This window comes from Lathyrus oleraceus, chromosome 7, assembly GCF_024323335.1.
Source record: "Lathyrus oleraceus cultivar Zhongwan6 chromosome 7, CAAS_Psat_ZW6_1.0, whole genome shotgun sequence".
NCBI classification, from domain to species: Eukaryota; Viridiplantae; Streptophyta; class Magnoliopsida; order Fabales; family Fabaceae; genus Lathyrus; species Lathyrus oleraceus.
The window spans coordinates 318,370,857-318,387,921 of NC_066585.1; the positions used below are offsets into that span (position 1 = coordinate 318,370,857).

At 29.1% G+C, this 17,065-nt stretch overlaps 1 non-coding gene across 1 annotated transcript; it reads left to right on the forward strand.

Moving 5' to 3' along the window:
• The first annotated feature begins 890 nt into the window (after positions 1 to 890).
• TRNAL-AAG (transfer RNA leucine (anticodon AAG)) lies at positions 891 to 971 on the forward strand. The gene has a single exon. It is a non-coding gene; the product is annotated as a tRNA-Leu (tRNA).
• The last annotated feature ends 16,094 nt before the right edge of the window (positions 972 to 17,065 follow it).

Consider the following 17,065-nt stretch of genomic DNA (forward strand, 5'->3'; position numbering starts at 1 on the left):
CATTAACCCACTTCTTAATTAAAAAAATTCATGATCATGACATTTCTATTTAGATTCTTGTTCACTTTGATGCATGATCGTTAACCCATTTTCTTTTTTGTTTGCCTTGTCAGTCCCTGTGCTTAGGCAAACACCTCATTTCATCTCTTACTATTAATTTCATGAACTACGGAACTATGAAGATATGTAGGCATGAGGGCCCCAATCCTCAACGAACACACTAATTATTATCAATATTTTTATTCCTATTAATATGTAACTAAAAGTTTAAAAAATATTTTATTTTTAATCCAAGAACACATATTATTTTAGAGCATATTAAAAAAAAATATAAAATTAGTATGTCCAACTAACTAATTTTTTAAAAGAATTTTTTTTTATTAGAAAAAAACAAGGAAAGAATCGTACATATGTTTTTTCTTATATACTTGTATGCTTTTTGTATATACTCATATGATTTTTATTTTCCAAACGTAACACATGTCAATAAAATAAAAAATAATATTTCTTTTACATATGCAGTCTTTTAAAAATAGTATTACATTGTTTTTAAAGATAAGGTATGAAAGCTATTTTTTAATTATTAACTAGTATTTTATTTTTGGTTTAAAATATTTGTACATGAAAAATTAAAATAAAATAGTTTAATTATCTTTGTAGGCATAAATATCTAAAGAAAAAGAAGAAAAAAAAGTTATATGAGTCCAACCTGTAGTAGATATGTAGTTAAAAATAGTAATAAAAAATGTTAGTTATTAAAATAAAATTTCACATTTTAAAGGAACATGCATGCAAAAGTAACAGGTAATGTCTATTTGCTAAGCCTTTTGAAAAATATACTTACATAAGTCTGTGTGTGAATTGCGTTGTTTTGGTTTATTAAACAACAAGTTGATATGGCCGAGTTGGTCTAAGGCGCCAGATTAAGGTTCTGGTCCGAAAGGGCGTGGGTTCAAATCCCACTGTCAACAAATAATGTTTTAACTTTGTTTTGCTTCATTTGTCCCACAAAGCTTCCTTATTCTTTACCCTCCATAGGTGTCAAGCATGCGTTACTCATCTTATCATATTAATGATAGGGATAAATTATAATTATTAATATAGCTTTTTGCTAGAATGAAATGTAATGTTTTTTTCAATCAATGGTTTAAAGCGAACTATGAGATTAGTATTTATGAAATTATTTTTTATGTATAAATAATTTAAATTTAGATATTTTAAGATGTAAAACCGTTTATTAAATTATTGTAATTAATTTTTTTATAAAATTTCTTTTTCAATAGATAATAAGCGATCCTATTTATTTTTATTGAGACATTGTTGATATTATATAGGATTTTATTAATTTTAATTTTTTTATACTTTCAAGAATTGTTAATATTATTGTATAAATAATACATGCATTTATCATTTTTTATATGTATAATTTCTTTTAAGATGTTACGTTATGTAAATAAATTCAATCAATATTTAAGTTTTTATTGTGTTTTAATGAATGTTCAAAATTAAACCAATATTTTTTTATTTTTTTATTATCTAATGATCATATTTACTCAATGCTGAAAAAATATTTAAAAAGTGTCATTATATAATTTAAATTGTTTAAACATATTTTAAAATGGTGAAAGACTCATTGGGGGTGATAATTTACTGGAGAAAATATTGCAGAATATTCAAAGTGAGTTTTATCAACTAGTTAGAGATTACATGCCAACATCTTAGAATATATCTGAGAGTTCTGGAGATTTCTCATAAGAAATCACCCAATTAAATATTTTGGAGATTCTTAATAAAGAATTCACCCAAGATAAAAAAAAAATTGTGAGTTTTCTTATAAGAAGATCATCCATGCAAAAAGAACTTTAGAGATTCTTAACAAAAAATTCATCCAAGACAAAACTCGAGACTTTTCTAACATGAAAATCATCCATGGAAAAAAGAACTTTGGGTATTCTTAACAAAGAATTCATCTAATACAAAACTCGGGAGTTTTCTAACAAGAAAATCATCCATGCAAAAAAATACTTTGGAGATCCCTAACAAAGAATTCATCCAAGACAAAAATATTGGAGTTTCTTAACAAGAAGAATCATTCAATCTTCTAGGGAATTCCTATAAACAAAAGTCATACAAACAACTTTCTAAGAAACATCAGGACACAACAGAGCACAATCTCTGAATGTGCCAGACAAAATTGGACTTTACTTGTAGACATCAGTAATAAAAACTGGCCTCTAACGGATGATGCCAAAAATAAATTGGACTTGGAAAATGATATCAGTGACAACTGGACTTTAAACATGCCAATGACAACTGGACTTTGGACTTAATGTCAGTGACAACTTGACTTTGGGAGCCAATGATAATTGGATGTAGGAAATAAGTGTCGCTAACAACTGGACTTTAAAAATGATGCCAGTGACAACTGAACTTTATATACCAATGACAATTGGGTTTTGAGAATGATGACAATGACAATTGGACTTTGCAAATGATGTTGGTAACAATCGAACTTTGGATACCAGTGACAATTGGATTTTGAAATGGATGCCAATGAAAATTGGACTTTGGAATTAATGTCAGTGACATTTGGATTTTAAAGATGAAAATGACAATTGGACTTTGCAAATGATGCCGATAACAACCAGACATTGGATAACAATGACAATTGAATTTTGAAATGGATGCCAATGAAAATTGGACTTTAGAATTAATGTCAGTGATAATTGGATTTTAAAGATGCCAATGATAATTGGAATTTTGAAATAATGTCGGTGACAACCAGACTTTGGGTACCAATAACAATTGGATTTTGATAATGATGTCAGTGACAACTGGACTTTAAGTACAAATGACAATTGGATTTAGAGAATGGATGCTGGTAACAACCGGACTTTGGGTTTGATGTCAGTGATAACTCGACGTTGAGAGTGTCAATGACAATTGGACTCTTTTTGGCAATGAATGTCGGTAAAAAAACAGAGTTTGAAATGGTGTTAATAACAATTGGACTTTGAAAATGCCAATAATAATTAGACTTTTGCAAGTGATATCGATAACCACCGGACTTCGAGTACCAATGACAATTGAATTTTGAAAGGATTCCGGTAACAATCGAACTTTTGAAATTAATACTAGTGACAAACGGACTTTAAAAGTACCAATGACAATTGGACTTTAAAAATGGATGCCAATAATAATTTAACTTTGTAATTAATGCCAGTAACAACTTGACTTTAAAGATGTCAGTGACAATTGTACTTTTGAAAGGATGCCGATAACAACCAGACTTTTGAAATTAATGTCAATTATATATATATATATATATATATATATATATATATATATATATATATATATATATATATATATATATATATATATATATATATATATATATATATATATATATATATCCTGGTTGGATATCACTGAATGCATTTTAATAGGAATTTATCATTCAACCATATTATACCATTAACTTAAAAATTAGAATTTGATGTGACATGATACATAATGGTGATTGATTGTGTTTAAAATAAATGATTTTACACTTTTCGTGCATATTCTATTTTCTTTTAAAGTAATAGATAGCTGGAAAATTACTTTTGAGTGGATACTAGAGAAGTCAACCATTTGAATTTGTAGTATATCGTATCTGATAAAATTAACAGTTAAATATAACTAAAATGATAGAAAAATAATAACTTATAAATTACTTGAAATAATTTATAAAAATTATGTTTTAACTTGTTAAAAAAACTATAAGCTTATAAGAAATTAACGGCTACTGAACATAACTTTTTTAGTTATTGTTGTCAAAGTCGTTTTTAAGACGTAAAATCGTATAATTTTACTTATTTAGGTATGATCAACGTGTTAAAATGGTGGTAAATTTGTTTTTCTTATAAATTCAAGAAAAAAATCAATTTTACATTGAGTTAACTCCATGAAATCGGATAAAATTGTTTCATTTGCTTGTTTGTACAATTTTATTTCTAAATGGTTTTTTTTGCCAGGATTCTTTTTTTTCTCCATAATCAAAATAAATTTTTTCTTTATGTTTTTATTTTATATTTTTAATGACTTAGAATCTTAGTATTTTGAAAGAAAAAAAATTATATTTGTATGATTTTGTGGGATAATTTAAACTTGTTATTTTAAAAGATAAAATGATATATTTATAGGATTTTATGGGATAATTAATGTGTTTTAATACAAATTTATGCACATGAAATTTCTTGTATAATGGTTTGGTATATTTTGACTTTATAATTAAGTTAATATATATTTTTAAATATTGTTTTAATTTAAAATAAACTCATACGAATTCACGAGCCAATTTTATTTAGGCAAAATGAGTTGTTAAAACTCGTTTCTATTAACCTTGTTTTTAGTTATATAGTTTTGTAAGTTATAAGTTGTCGGTTTGAGTATGTATGTGTTGAATAAAATTGATTTTGAATGAATTAATTTTATAAAATTTATTCAAACTTAAAATGAGTTGAAGATAAAATTGTTTAATTGTAATTTCTTGTGTTAAAGTAGGTTGCTCGACAGAGGCAAGGGAAGGTCGAAGGGTTTAAGTTAAAATGTCGAAGCATATTGCTCAACCGAGATTTTTGACTTAGACTTATTTTGTAATTTTAGTTGAATTATGCTGGTTGGAGTTTTGCTTAGGGAGCAAGCAAACTCAACCTATAAATAGGGAGTGATATCTATTATTGGTAGTAACACAACACATAAGTGCAGTTGAATATAAAATCTTAGTTTGAGAGTAGAGAGTAGCTCTGTAGAAACAAGTTATTCTTTTTCTTTCTCGCCAGACAAAATTGGACTTTACTTGCATACATCAGTAATAAAAACTGGCCTCTAACAGATGATGCCAAAAATAAATTGGACTTGAAAAATGATATCAGTGACAACTGGACTTTAAACATGCCAATGACAACTGGACTTTGGACTTAATGCTAGTGACAACTAGACTTTAGGAACCAATGATAATTGGATGTATAAAATAAGTGTCGATAACATCTGGACTTTAAAAATGATGCCAGTGACAACTGAACTTTATGTACCAATGATAATTGGGTTTTGAAAATGATGACAATGACTATTGGACTTTGCAAATGATGTTGGTAACAATCGAAATTTGGATACCAGTGACAATTGGATTTTGAAATGGATTCCAATGAAAATTGGACTTTGAAATTAATGTAAGGGAAATTTGGATTTTAAAGATGAAAATGACAATTGGACTTTGTAAATGATGTCGATAAAAACTAGACATTAGATAACAATGATAATTGAATTTTGAAATGGTTGCCAATGAAAATTGAACTTTATAATTAATGCAAGTGACAACTGGATTTTAAAGATGCCAATGATAATTGGACTTTTGAAATAATGTCGGTGACAACCAGACTTTGGGTACCAATAACAATTGGATTTTGATAATGATGCCAGTGACAACTGGACTTTAAGCACTAATGACAATTGAATTTAGAGAATGGATGTTGGTAACAATCGAACTTTGATTTTGATGTTAGTGATAACTGGACTTTAAGAGTGCTATTGACAATTGGACTCTTTTTGGCAATGAATTTCGGTAAAAAAAATGGACTTTGAAATGGTGTTAATAATAATTGGACTTTGAAAATGCCAATATTTCCTTCCAGTCATGTGTGATGAGCATTCTGAGTCAAAGAAACACTGAATGTGACTCTTGTCATGTTTTCGACCACCACCTCTTCCTCTACCTGCACCACCACCTCTTTGGTGTCTTTGGTATGAGGGTCTTCTCTGATTCGACCAACCTCCTTCTTGTTGATTTCGACTAGTCGAGTTGTTGTATCCTTCTTTACCTTTGTTGTCGAGCCATTTCCCTTTGCTATTCTTTTCTCTTACTGATTGCGCCTGCAAAACCACATAAGTCTCCGACTTGCCTGGATCTCTTTTAGCCATTCTTTATTCATGAGATTCAATCATCCCTCAAAGCACTTCGTTTATCAATATTGACAAATCTTTCGACTCTTCTATGGCTACTACCATATGCTCGAACTTTGGAGCCAATGACCTCAAGATATTTGAAACAACTGATCTTTATGTCAACACTTCCACACATACCTTGATTTGATTCACCCGTTTTATAATCCTAGTGAAAAAATTAGTTATGCTTTCATTGTCTTCCATCTGAAGCAATTCATACGTTCTTTTGTGAATTTGTAACCTCGCCTCTTTCACCTTCTCTCCACCTCCAAAAGATTTTTCAAGAATTTCCCATGCTTATTTCTCTAATTCAACATCACTAACCTTTTAAAAATTATAAGAATCAACATATTGATGGATTATAAAGAGAGCTTTATAGTCTTTCTTCTTCAATTCTTTGTGTGCATCTTTTTCTTCATCTGTCGTGTTTATTGCAAGTGGTGTCATTCCCTATTTCATAAGATCCCAAAGACCTAGATAGCAACAGACAACCTTTATCTTCTTGCACCAATTCTCGTAATTTTGATTCTTCATAATTGAGAAACTCGCCGAAAAATGTCTGTTCGGATGATTCATCATGTTATGCTTCCAAGAATCGCTCAGCCAATGCTCTAGATACCAGATGTTAAAATTAAACACAAGACTTTGAGTAATTCCGAATCAATATTTATGAACAAGATTCAATTGCATTGATCCAATTCCCTCTTATTCTTCACTCTTCACTCGAGTGAATCAACCAACCTTCGTTGCAAGATTATATCGCTGCACAATGGTGACGAAAAACAAGAAAAAAAGATTGAATTGAGAAGAAAAAAGTTAGGGTTTATCGAGAGAATGAAGAAGATGAATTTTCTGTAGAGTTCCTCTCTGCTCACAAACTGTGATTCTTTATTCTTTTGCAACTACAAAATTCAAGTGTTTACAATAATAGGGGTTACTCCCTATTTATAGATTTTACTTGCTTGCTTCCTAAGCAAAGTCCAAAAACAGAAGTCCAAAATACCTAAGTCTGCCAACACTACAAAATTATGTTTAAAACCAAATCCATGTCGAGGCTAACTCCTTGAGACTTCGATACTCACACAATTTTGACACACAACATTTCAACGACACCAGACTCTTCCGAAAGTACTGCTTTGACACAAACAATTACAATTCCACATGTGTTGCTCCACTTTAAACTTTCAATTAATATATAAATGCCATTTTTTATAACAATTTTTCAAAGATTTTACTTTGATATTTTTAAATGTATTAAAATGAACTATTAATATATTTATTATATCTAAGGTTAAACTAATATTAATAAATCATTTTATTTCAAAATTAAATTATATTTATATTTATTATTTCTTTTTGTTAAAAATTTAATTTAATTGGAAACTTGAATTAACCCAAGTTTTTAATTATTTAAAGAGTGTAAGTCGAGTTAATATATTTAATCAAGTTAGATCGACTATTAATATAAAACTTTATTTTTTTATATAAAAAAAATATTATTTAAAATAGTAAAACTAATAACTATTTTACAATTGTTCAGAGTGAAAATCTTTGAAAAATTTGATTAATAGTTTAAAATATGATTAATAGTTTAAAATATGACTAATAACTATCTAACAATTGTTCAGAGTGAAATTTGAACAATATATTTTAAACTTATAAAGTCAAAATTTTACCATAAATTGACACACATAATCAAGCAAATATTGTAAATTGATCTAACAAAAGAATAAATAATTTTATATTTATATTTTTCTCAAATACAATAATAGATTTATAGTGCTTTATATAATAAATTACCACTTTCACTTATTATCAAAATTATATGTTTTATTTTAATTTTAAAATTATTAGTATTATTTAAAAAATATTAAAAGAATTAGTAATTTATTATATATATATATATATATATATATATATATATATATATATATATATATATATATATATATATATATATATATATATATATATATATATATATATATATATATATATATATATATAGAACTAATCATATTTAAAATAATTTAACAAAAAAATATATCATTATAAAATTGTACTCTTTGTACTTGTCGTTACGGTCTATTAGTTTGATTGTGAGGATATTTTATACGAAGTCCTCGGTTAGAATCCATGTCATCATATTTCTATCTCTATAAATGTTAGTTTCAATATATGTTGGTCATTAGGTCTTACAATCAAGATTAAACTTTTTAGAATTAAACCATGCTCGGAAGTTCTAGTAAGAGAAATTCCTACTCTAGATTGTGACACTTGTGAATAAGTTTGATTGTTGGAATTTTTTAATTTTTATGTTTGTTAGTTCGTTTTACATGTTTTAGATGATCCTATGTTGAAATTTATGTTAGAATAAAATTTGGTTCTATATCTATTATCCTTGAGTTTTTATGATAACAGAGTATAAAGAACAATTTTATACTCTAATAGTTTGTTCAGTATGCAAAATTTGAACAAGTCAAAAGCTAGATAAAGAAAACTCTAAACAAGTTAGAAGTTGGACAAAGTAAAATTTGAACAAGTCAGATACTGAATAGAGTTGACTTTGAACAAGCCATATCTTGAATAGAGAAGACTCTGAACAAGCCAGACGTTGATCAAAGATGAGTAAAATAAGACTCTCGACTGTGGATAAAAAAGACTTTGGACTCTGGATTGAGAAACCATGGACTATGGATAAGAGAGACTATGGACTCTGGATATAAAGACTCTGGACTTTAGATATCATCAGAATCTGAACCAAAGTGATAATATGAAGAAGTTCTAAACCTAAAGTCAACCTCTGGATATTCCAGTGAATGCTTTAGAAGTAAACAACCCAGATGTACTCTGATAAATTAAAGTCTCATATTCTCTAGACTCTGAAGTCTATCCTCAATGCTCTGAACTCTAATCAAGCTTCAAAACATCTCATATATGAAACCAATGATTTAGAGAAAATGAATGAATGAATATTCTAAGAATATATTATAAGTTAAGTGGCAAAATCAAAAGGATAGTACTACAAATGGCTATAAAATATTTTATCTCCACTGCCCATGATTTACGGCTGAATCTCATACCAACTATTACAGTTTGGATTTGAAGAAGTTTTCAATTATATTCTCCAACGATCTTATTCTTCATTTGTATAAAGAGGACAAAGGAAGTATGAAAGATAACTATTGGTGCACTAAAATGACGAACTTCATGCTGAAAGAATTTCAATAAGATAAAATCAAGAACAAGAAAGAGAAATTGAAATAAACACCTAGAACTTAATTTCATATATTCTTAAGTGTAAAGTTTGATTATCAATGTGTTGTCTGCTTATTTAGAAGCAATTTTATAAACATAAATATTGTATTTAACAATTGTTAAATTCCTTGAGGGACTGGGTTTTAGTTAGAAGCCTCAAGAAGTCATTGACAGATAGTCTTTAAGTTGTAGTTCTTTAAGGGACTAAGTGTAGTCATAATCTTTGAGAAGTCATTGACGGGTAGTGTTTGAGACTGTAATCAGTTTGATTATTGGATTAAGTCCTGTTGAGAAAGAAAAATCACTATGGCATGTAGACTGAATTAACCTCGTTAATGGTGAACCAAGATAAAAATACCTTGTCATTTTTATCATTGTTGCTATTGTTTTAGGGTCATGAAAAATTGTCATATTTGAAACCCAATTCAATGCCCTTTTCTTGTGTTTCCCAAACCTTCAAAATTCAAGTTGTTGTTTGTCCAGGGTTAAAAAGAGTACTTTGAGAATGACCTTTTCTAGTATGAGGCTTGCGAATTATGATCTGGAAAGGTAATGATGGACCTCCAGCAGTCCTATTATTAAAATTTGAATTTCTATATTTGTTTATCCACTTTACATATTATTCACGGTACGATGTTGAAATTTGAGTCGGTGTTCGTCTAGAGTTGGAAAAAGTCAGTTGAAAAGGATCCTCTCTAGTGTGACACTTGTGAATTATGACGAGCAGGGTGATGGTTGACCTCCATGAAGGAAAAGAGCGATCCAAAATGCAACGGAATTTAAAATTTCTCCTTTAGTGATCCTTACGAATGGGCATGATCAGTGACAAAATCGTTACCTCTTGTGGTGATTGTAACCTTTGATGCATATCTACAGAGCGATCACGAACGTTGAACGATGACAATGCCTCTACTCAGTCCACACGAACGAATTCCTTCAATCTTAGTGCTAGCTGCTACGAATGAAGGCTTTGAGTGAGAGAGAGAAACACAATTTCAACTGCACAAATGCTTCTACACAAGGGTTCTATTTATAGAACCACTTATATGGGATGCTAGCTAAAAAGCCCACTCAAGTGTATGTGGCCCATATCTTATAATATGCCAAAATCACTTAAGCGCGTGATACCTTACCATATTTCGTATTCTACTTAAGTACACCGTAACTTACGATGTTCTACAATTCACTTAATGGCACCGTACATTACGGTATTCCTTAGTTACTCTATCTCTCATTAACCCGTCCTTTTGTGTGTGACCCTGTAGGTATTCGCGGCATTGGAAATTATATTAAATCACGTATTTAACATAATAAACAGTGAGCGGTATCTAGCAACACATCACTGCTACCCAAGACACGAAAAATGTCATGTGATCTGACAAATCCTTTTGTGATAATACTTATGTGTACAATTACCCTTTTTCCCTTATGTTTATATTGAACACAAGGCATAGACCGTGTCATCCTTGTCCAGTTCAATATTGGGCTCATAGACATTTATCCTGTTACGCATGATGGGCCAATTCCATCTAGGTCACTCATGTCCCTTAGCATGCTTCGTGGAGTACCCATCAACTGTCTTTATGGTCATCCAGTTACGGACAATGTTTGATCAGCAATAAGGCACTCTGTCATACCCCAATTTTGTCCGGCTATTTGTGGTTTACCCATGAGATCTCTTTGTTTCAAAGATCCATTTGCGTAAGCGTGTTCATAATCTAAAATGTGGTTTGAATCTTTTCACATTACTAATCCAAAAAAACTATGTTTTTATTAGTAAGTATTAAGAGCCATGTTATTATTTCTATGATCACTATTACTAGTCCATTTACACATCCCAAATATTTATACCAAGTTCTAAGTTCTTCATGAGTTCCCAAATTAAATTTGCATTTTTTTAGAAACATGTATGTGTCGTTTTTAAATTAAAAGTTCCATATTTAGATTTTTGTATTTAAAATAGAATTGTGTTGTTTTTTAAATTAAAAGTTCCATATTTAGATTTTTTTATTTAAAATAAAATTGTGTTGTTTTTTAAATTAAAAGTCTCATATTTAGATTTTTGTGTTTATATTAGAATATGTGTTGTTTTAAAATTAAAAGTCCCATATTTAGATTTTTGTATTTAAATTAGAATATGTGTTGTTTTTAAATTAAAAGTTCCATATTTAGATTTTTGTATTTAAAATAGAATTGTGTTGTTTTTAAATTAAAAGTTCCATATTTAGATTTTTGTATTTAAAATAGAATTGTGTTGTTTTTAAATTAACTCACTATATTTAGTTTCTTTGTACCTAAGTTAGAATTATGTTGTTCTTTAGATTAAGTCATTACTTAAGTTAAAAGTGAATTGTTTTCAAAAAAAAGGTTGAAATTGATTAACATGAATAAATATTGAGTTAAATTTTGAAAGTTTAAAAGGTTGAATACATAGTTATTAATGGTCATGAGACTTCAAATCCAACAAATTGCAAATAGCCCAAATACACTTTAATAATTCAATTCTTTTCAAATCCAACAAGTTACAATGGCTATTAGCTTTAATTTAATAAGTTACAGATAAATCCAAATATACACATTTGTCTTTAAAAAAAAACTTAAATAATTACATTTCTAATTAAATGAAAAAAAGTGTTGTTAGTGACCAAGACCAGCGCGCCTCCAAGTTTAGCATTCTTACAAGCCACCTTCATCAAGTCACTTCAGAGTTGTAATCTGCAGAGAACAAAAACAACTTATTTTAAAAGCGCTTTTCAAAAGCACTTAGAGAACTGAAAAACAACTAAAAAATTACTCAGATTAAAACTTTATCCATAAGGTTAACCTAAACATCCAAAAAACACTTTTGACATTAGCTTAAAACAGAACAAACCAAATCCCATATAATCTGGGATGAGAAATTCGAAAAAGGGGGAAGTTTTTCTAAGACTTAAAATTCTTCATAAACATGAAGAAGATAACAGAGTGTGAAAACATCAAGAACAAGAGAGCAAAATATTTTTCTCGAAAAAAACCAAACAAGAACCACACGGTAATTTTTCAAGAAAAATCCTAAAGAACCAACAGCAAAACACAGCAAGAACAGCAAACCCAACAAGAACAAGATAGCATTTTGTTTCTAAAAAACCTTAAACCAGAAATGCATAGCAAGAACAACATAAACACAACAGAGATTTTTTTTTTCAAAAAAAACCTAAGAACACAACAACAATAATAGAAATGGAGACGCTCAGTAATCCTTCACCGACGATTCATGAATCGATCATTAATCGAAGGAGAAGAAGAGAGATAGAGTTGGGAAAGAAAAGAAATAACAGAAGCATAAGAGAGAAGCAAAAAAACTCGACAATACCTTTTCGGAATTGATTCGCTTCCGCTCTTCATCTTTCGACTCAAGCATCGTCGTTATGCGTTCCATCTTCAAGCCACGACCACGACAATCTCCCATGACCCTCTCTCGATTCAGAAAAACCTAATCCGATTTCCATCCACCGTAACACCATCCTCACCGGCGCAACCTCTACCATTCCGACAACCACTTGCCGCCGCCAATAACGGCCTTCACAACCGTACTCTTGTTCACACCGTCGTACTCTCGCGCACGTCGTTGTGGAGGTCCGTTTTTCTCCTTCTCTCATTTCCTATCCCATTTTACTCCCACTTTCTGCAAACCTAATTTTGACGTGTAACTTTGGAGTGTTTGATATTGTTTTTTCATTTACCATCATTATTATTATTTTTATTTATTTACTTAAAATATGATAGGAAGAAGAAACACACAGGATGGGTTGATTCATTTTTATGAGTTTTGGGCCCAATCAATAGATACACCCCACTTCATTATCCATACCCCCAATACGATTGGTTGGTTCTTTTTAGGCCCATACTGATTGTTTTAGAATGTTAATTAGAAAAATATTTTAGAATTTAATTAGATTTCTTTTTTTAGGAATGATTGTAGATTAATTAGAATTATAAAGTGATTTAGAATTATTTTAGAATTTTTAATTTAATTTAGAATGATTTTAGAATTTAATCTTTGTTAATATTTTAGAATTTAATTAGTTTTCTTTTTTTTTAGAAATGATTGTAAATTAATTAGAATTATGAGGTAATTTAGAATTGTTTTAGAATTTTAATTTAATTTAGAATGATTTTAAAATTTAATCTTTGTTAATATTTTAGAATTTAATTAGTTTTCTTTTTTTTAGAAATGATTGTAAATTAATTAGAATTATAAGGTGATTTAGAATTGTTTTAGAATTTTAATTTAATTTAGAATGATTTTAGAATTTAATCTTTGTTAATATTTTAGAATTTAATTAGTTTTCTTTTTTTTAGAAATGATTGTAAATTAATTAGAATTATGAGGTAATTTAGAATTGTTTTAGAATTTTAATTTAATTTAGAATGATTTTAAAATTTAATCTTTGTTAATATTTTAGAATTTAATTAGATTTCTTTTTTTTAGAAATAATTGTAGATTAATTAGAATTATAAGGTGATTTAGAATTATTTTAGAATTTTTAATTTAATTTAGAATGATTTTAGAATTTAATCTTTGAAAATATTTTAGAATTTAATTAAATTTATTTTTTTAGAAATAATTGTAGATTAATTAGAATTACAAGGTGATTTAGAAATGTTTTAGAATTTTTTTATGATTTTAGAATTTAATCTTTAAAAATATTTTAGAATTTAATTAGATTTCTTTTTTTAAAAATAATTGTAGATTAATAAGAATTACAAGGTGATTTAGAATTGTTTTAGAATTTTTTAATGATTTTAGAATTTAATCTTTGAAAATATTTTAGAATTTAATTAGATTTCTTTTTTTAGAAATAATTGTAGATTAATTAGAATTATAAGGTGATTTAGAATTGTTTTAGAATTTTAATGTAATTTAGAATGATTTTAGAATTTAATCTTTATTAGTATTTTAAAATTAATATTTTGGATAATAGTTTAGAATTGAGATTTTCGATTGTTTAATATTGTTTTGAGTTTTAATTTAATGATACTTTTGTTAATTGTTTAAACTTTAGTTATTTATTTTAGATTTAACATTTTATTGCAATTCTCTTGTTATTTCATGTTGATTTCAACTAACACCTAACATTTAATGATTAACTCTAATTTTTTAATTTCCACAATTAACATCTAACTCTTTTAAATCCCGCATCTAATATTTTTTTTGTGTATTTACTTTACTTCGCTTTATGCTATATCATTTACATTCTTCATCTCATCTTAAAATGAACCTAAAAATGATAAAGACTTAAAAGATACAAAAAGATTATAATTCTCATGCCATCAATTAAAACCAATTTTTTAAAAACAAATAGAACTTCTCGATTCAAAGTCGAGCCCATTTTAAATGCCTTTGTAAGTCGATCGCTTGAAAAAGCATCTTCATCAACCTCACATGGCTTACTCTTGGGCTTTCTTACAATGAGACCTATTCGGTTTTAATTAATCGATTATTCACCAAATAAATTCAATTCATTCACAAGAATGCAAATTTTAAAACCTCGATCCGACATCGAAAGTTAAATTAAAATACTTAATCATATCTAAACAACACTTCATTTGAAAATGAAAAGGGGGATGGTTTTGAGTTTTCAACTCCTCTCCTCGATTATTTGAATACGAGTTTTCTTACTCGGTTAGTCAAATGATCGTCATTTCTAATTCATTTAAGTACAAACAAATTAAATCCTTTTATAACAAGAAATCAAAAGGGAGATAACTTTGAGTCTTCAATTTTTCTCCTCGACTATTTGAATATAAGTTCTCTTACTTGGTTAGTCAAATAATTGTCGTTCCTCTACAAACTTCCAAATCCCGATTAAATCAAAACACTTTCATGACAATGAAATGAAAAAGGAGATGACTTTGAGTTTTCAACTTCTCTCCTCAATTGTTTGAATACAAGTTCTCTTACTCCGTCAGTCGAACAATTGTCATCTTTCCACCAACTTAAACCATAAGTTAAATCATTCTCAATCAAAACTATACGAAAAGGGAGATGGTCTTGAGTTTTCAATTCCTCTTCTCAAATGCTTGGATATGAGTTTTCTTACTCAGCCATTCAAGTACTTGCCGTTTATTCTAAAATACATCAACCATACACAAACCAATTTTCATAATCACTCAAATGAAACAAGAAAGCAGTCTAGAGTCTTCTACTCCCTTTCCCGATTATTAGGATACGAGTTGTCTTACTCGATTATCCGAGTATTCATCATCCATTCAAAAACACTTTAATTATTATCAAATCCTTTCTATAATTAAGGATGAAAAAGAAAGCGGTCTAGAGTCTTCTATTCCCTTTCCCGACTGTTAGGATACGAGTTGTCTTACTCGACTATCCGAGTAATCGTCATCCAACCAAAAACATCTCAACCAATAAAAAAACGTCCAACATATTGATCCAACTTGTCACCCCCGTGTGACCAAAACTCTTTTCAGAAAGAACACTGTTAATCCTTTCTAATGCGCACAACAAACCAATGCTTAAGCCTCCGCCGAGAGTAGACAAGCCACCGTTTAGCCTTTAGGATGCGATCTAAACAGTTGTTTATTAAAAAACACCAACCAACCGTAGTTCCCCGAACTACGAATGCTCTGATTTCCTTATTATACCATAAGGATACGTAGGTAGGAGATTGTTGTATCTTCGTGAGCACACTAATAAAAAACCCTCCCCTTTCCCTTTCTAAGGTTCTCATCCACTTCTATTTTAAATATTTTATAACCCAAAGATAACAAACAAACATAAATTAACACTCGAAACGCAAATTAGAACTAAAAGGTTCCCGTTGAGTACAACGGGCGTAAGGGGTGCTAATACCTTCCCCTTACGTAATCCACTCCCGAACCCGAATATGATTGCGATGACCATTATTCTATCTTTCAAAGGTTTTATCGATATTTTGCTATTCCTTCATTGCGATAAATAAAGTTCGGTGGCGACTCTATTCGAACATTAATTTTTTCCGAGACCATCGCGAGGAATCGTATTTTTCTAGATGCGACAGATGGCGACTCTACATCTAGGGTCCATAGTGATTTCAGGTCGAAGGGTGATGTACACCATTATCACCATGAGAATAACTTATGACACTTTGCATAACATTCTATATAGTATTCTCATAGCGGGTCAATCCAGTATACATATTACTCTTAATATTCATACCTATGTTTAAGACTTGATAACTCCTTATCCATGATCCATAAGATGTGATCATCAGTCGATATACATAATAGTCTTAATGCTTTAATGTTATCCCACTTCACAATGAAGCTCGACTATGAATACTTTAAGAATAGTGTCCTTATGTTTAATTTGATCTCATGATTAAGTCATACTTGATACATTAAACAGACTATCTATTCTAGAGACTTTATTAGACAAACATAATAAAGAAAAAGCCTTTTATTATTAATAAATAATTCGATACAAGTACCCAAAGTATTGTCCTTAGTTCAGTTGATGCATTGTGTGTTAATTTTATCTGTTTGTTATTTATTTTGTTATTATTATGCTGTCATGATTATAATTATTATGATTTATTGATTATGTCCTATTTGGGGTTCTATGGTTGGTGATACTTTGTGAGATAGGCTCTCCACCCAAGTCTGAGAAAAACCATAAGGTTAAGTTGGTGGTTGCATAGTGGGCGCCCACAAGGAGTCTTCCTTGTTGGGAAGAAGCGAAGACCCCACCTGGAGGAGATTCTCTTGAAATATTATTGCCCGACGAGTTTTCGTCACGATGATAGTATTCTCAAGTTGGATCAATGACTCTAGGGACCTT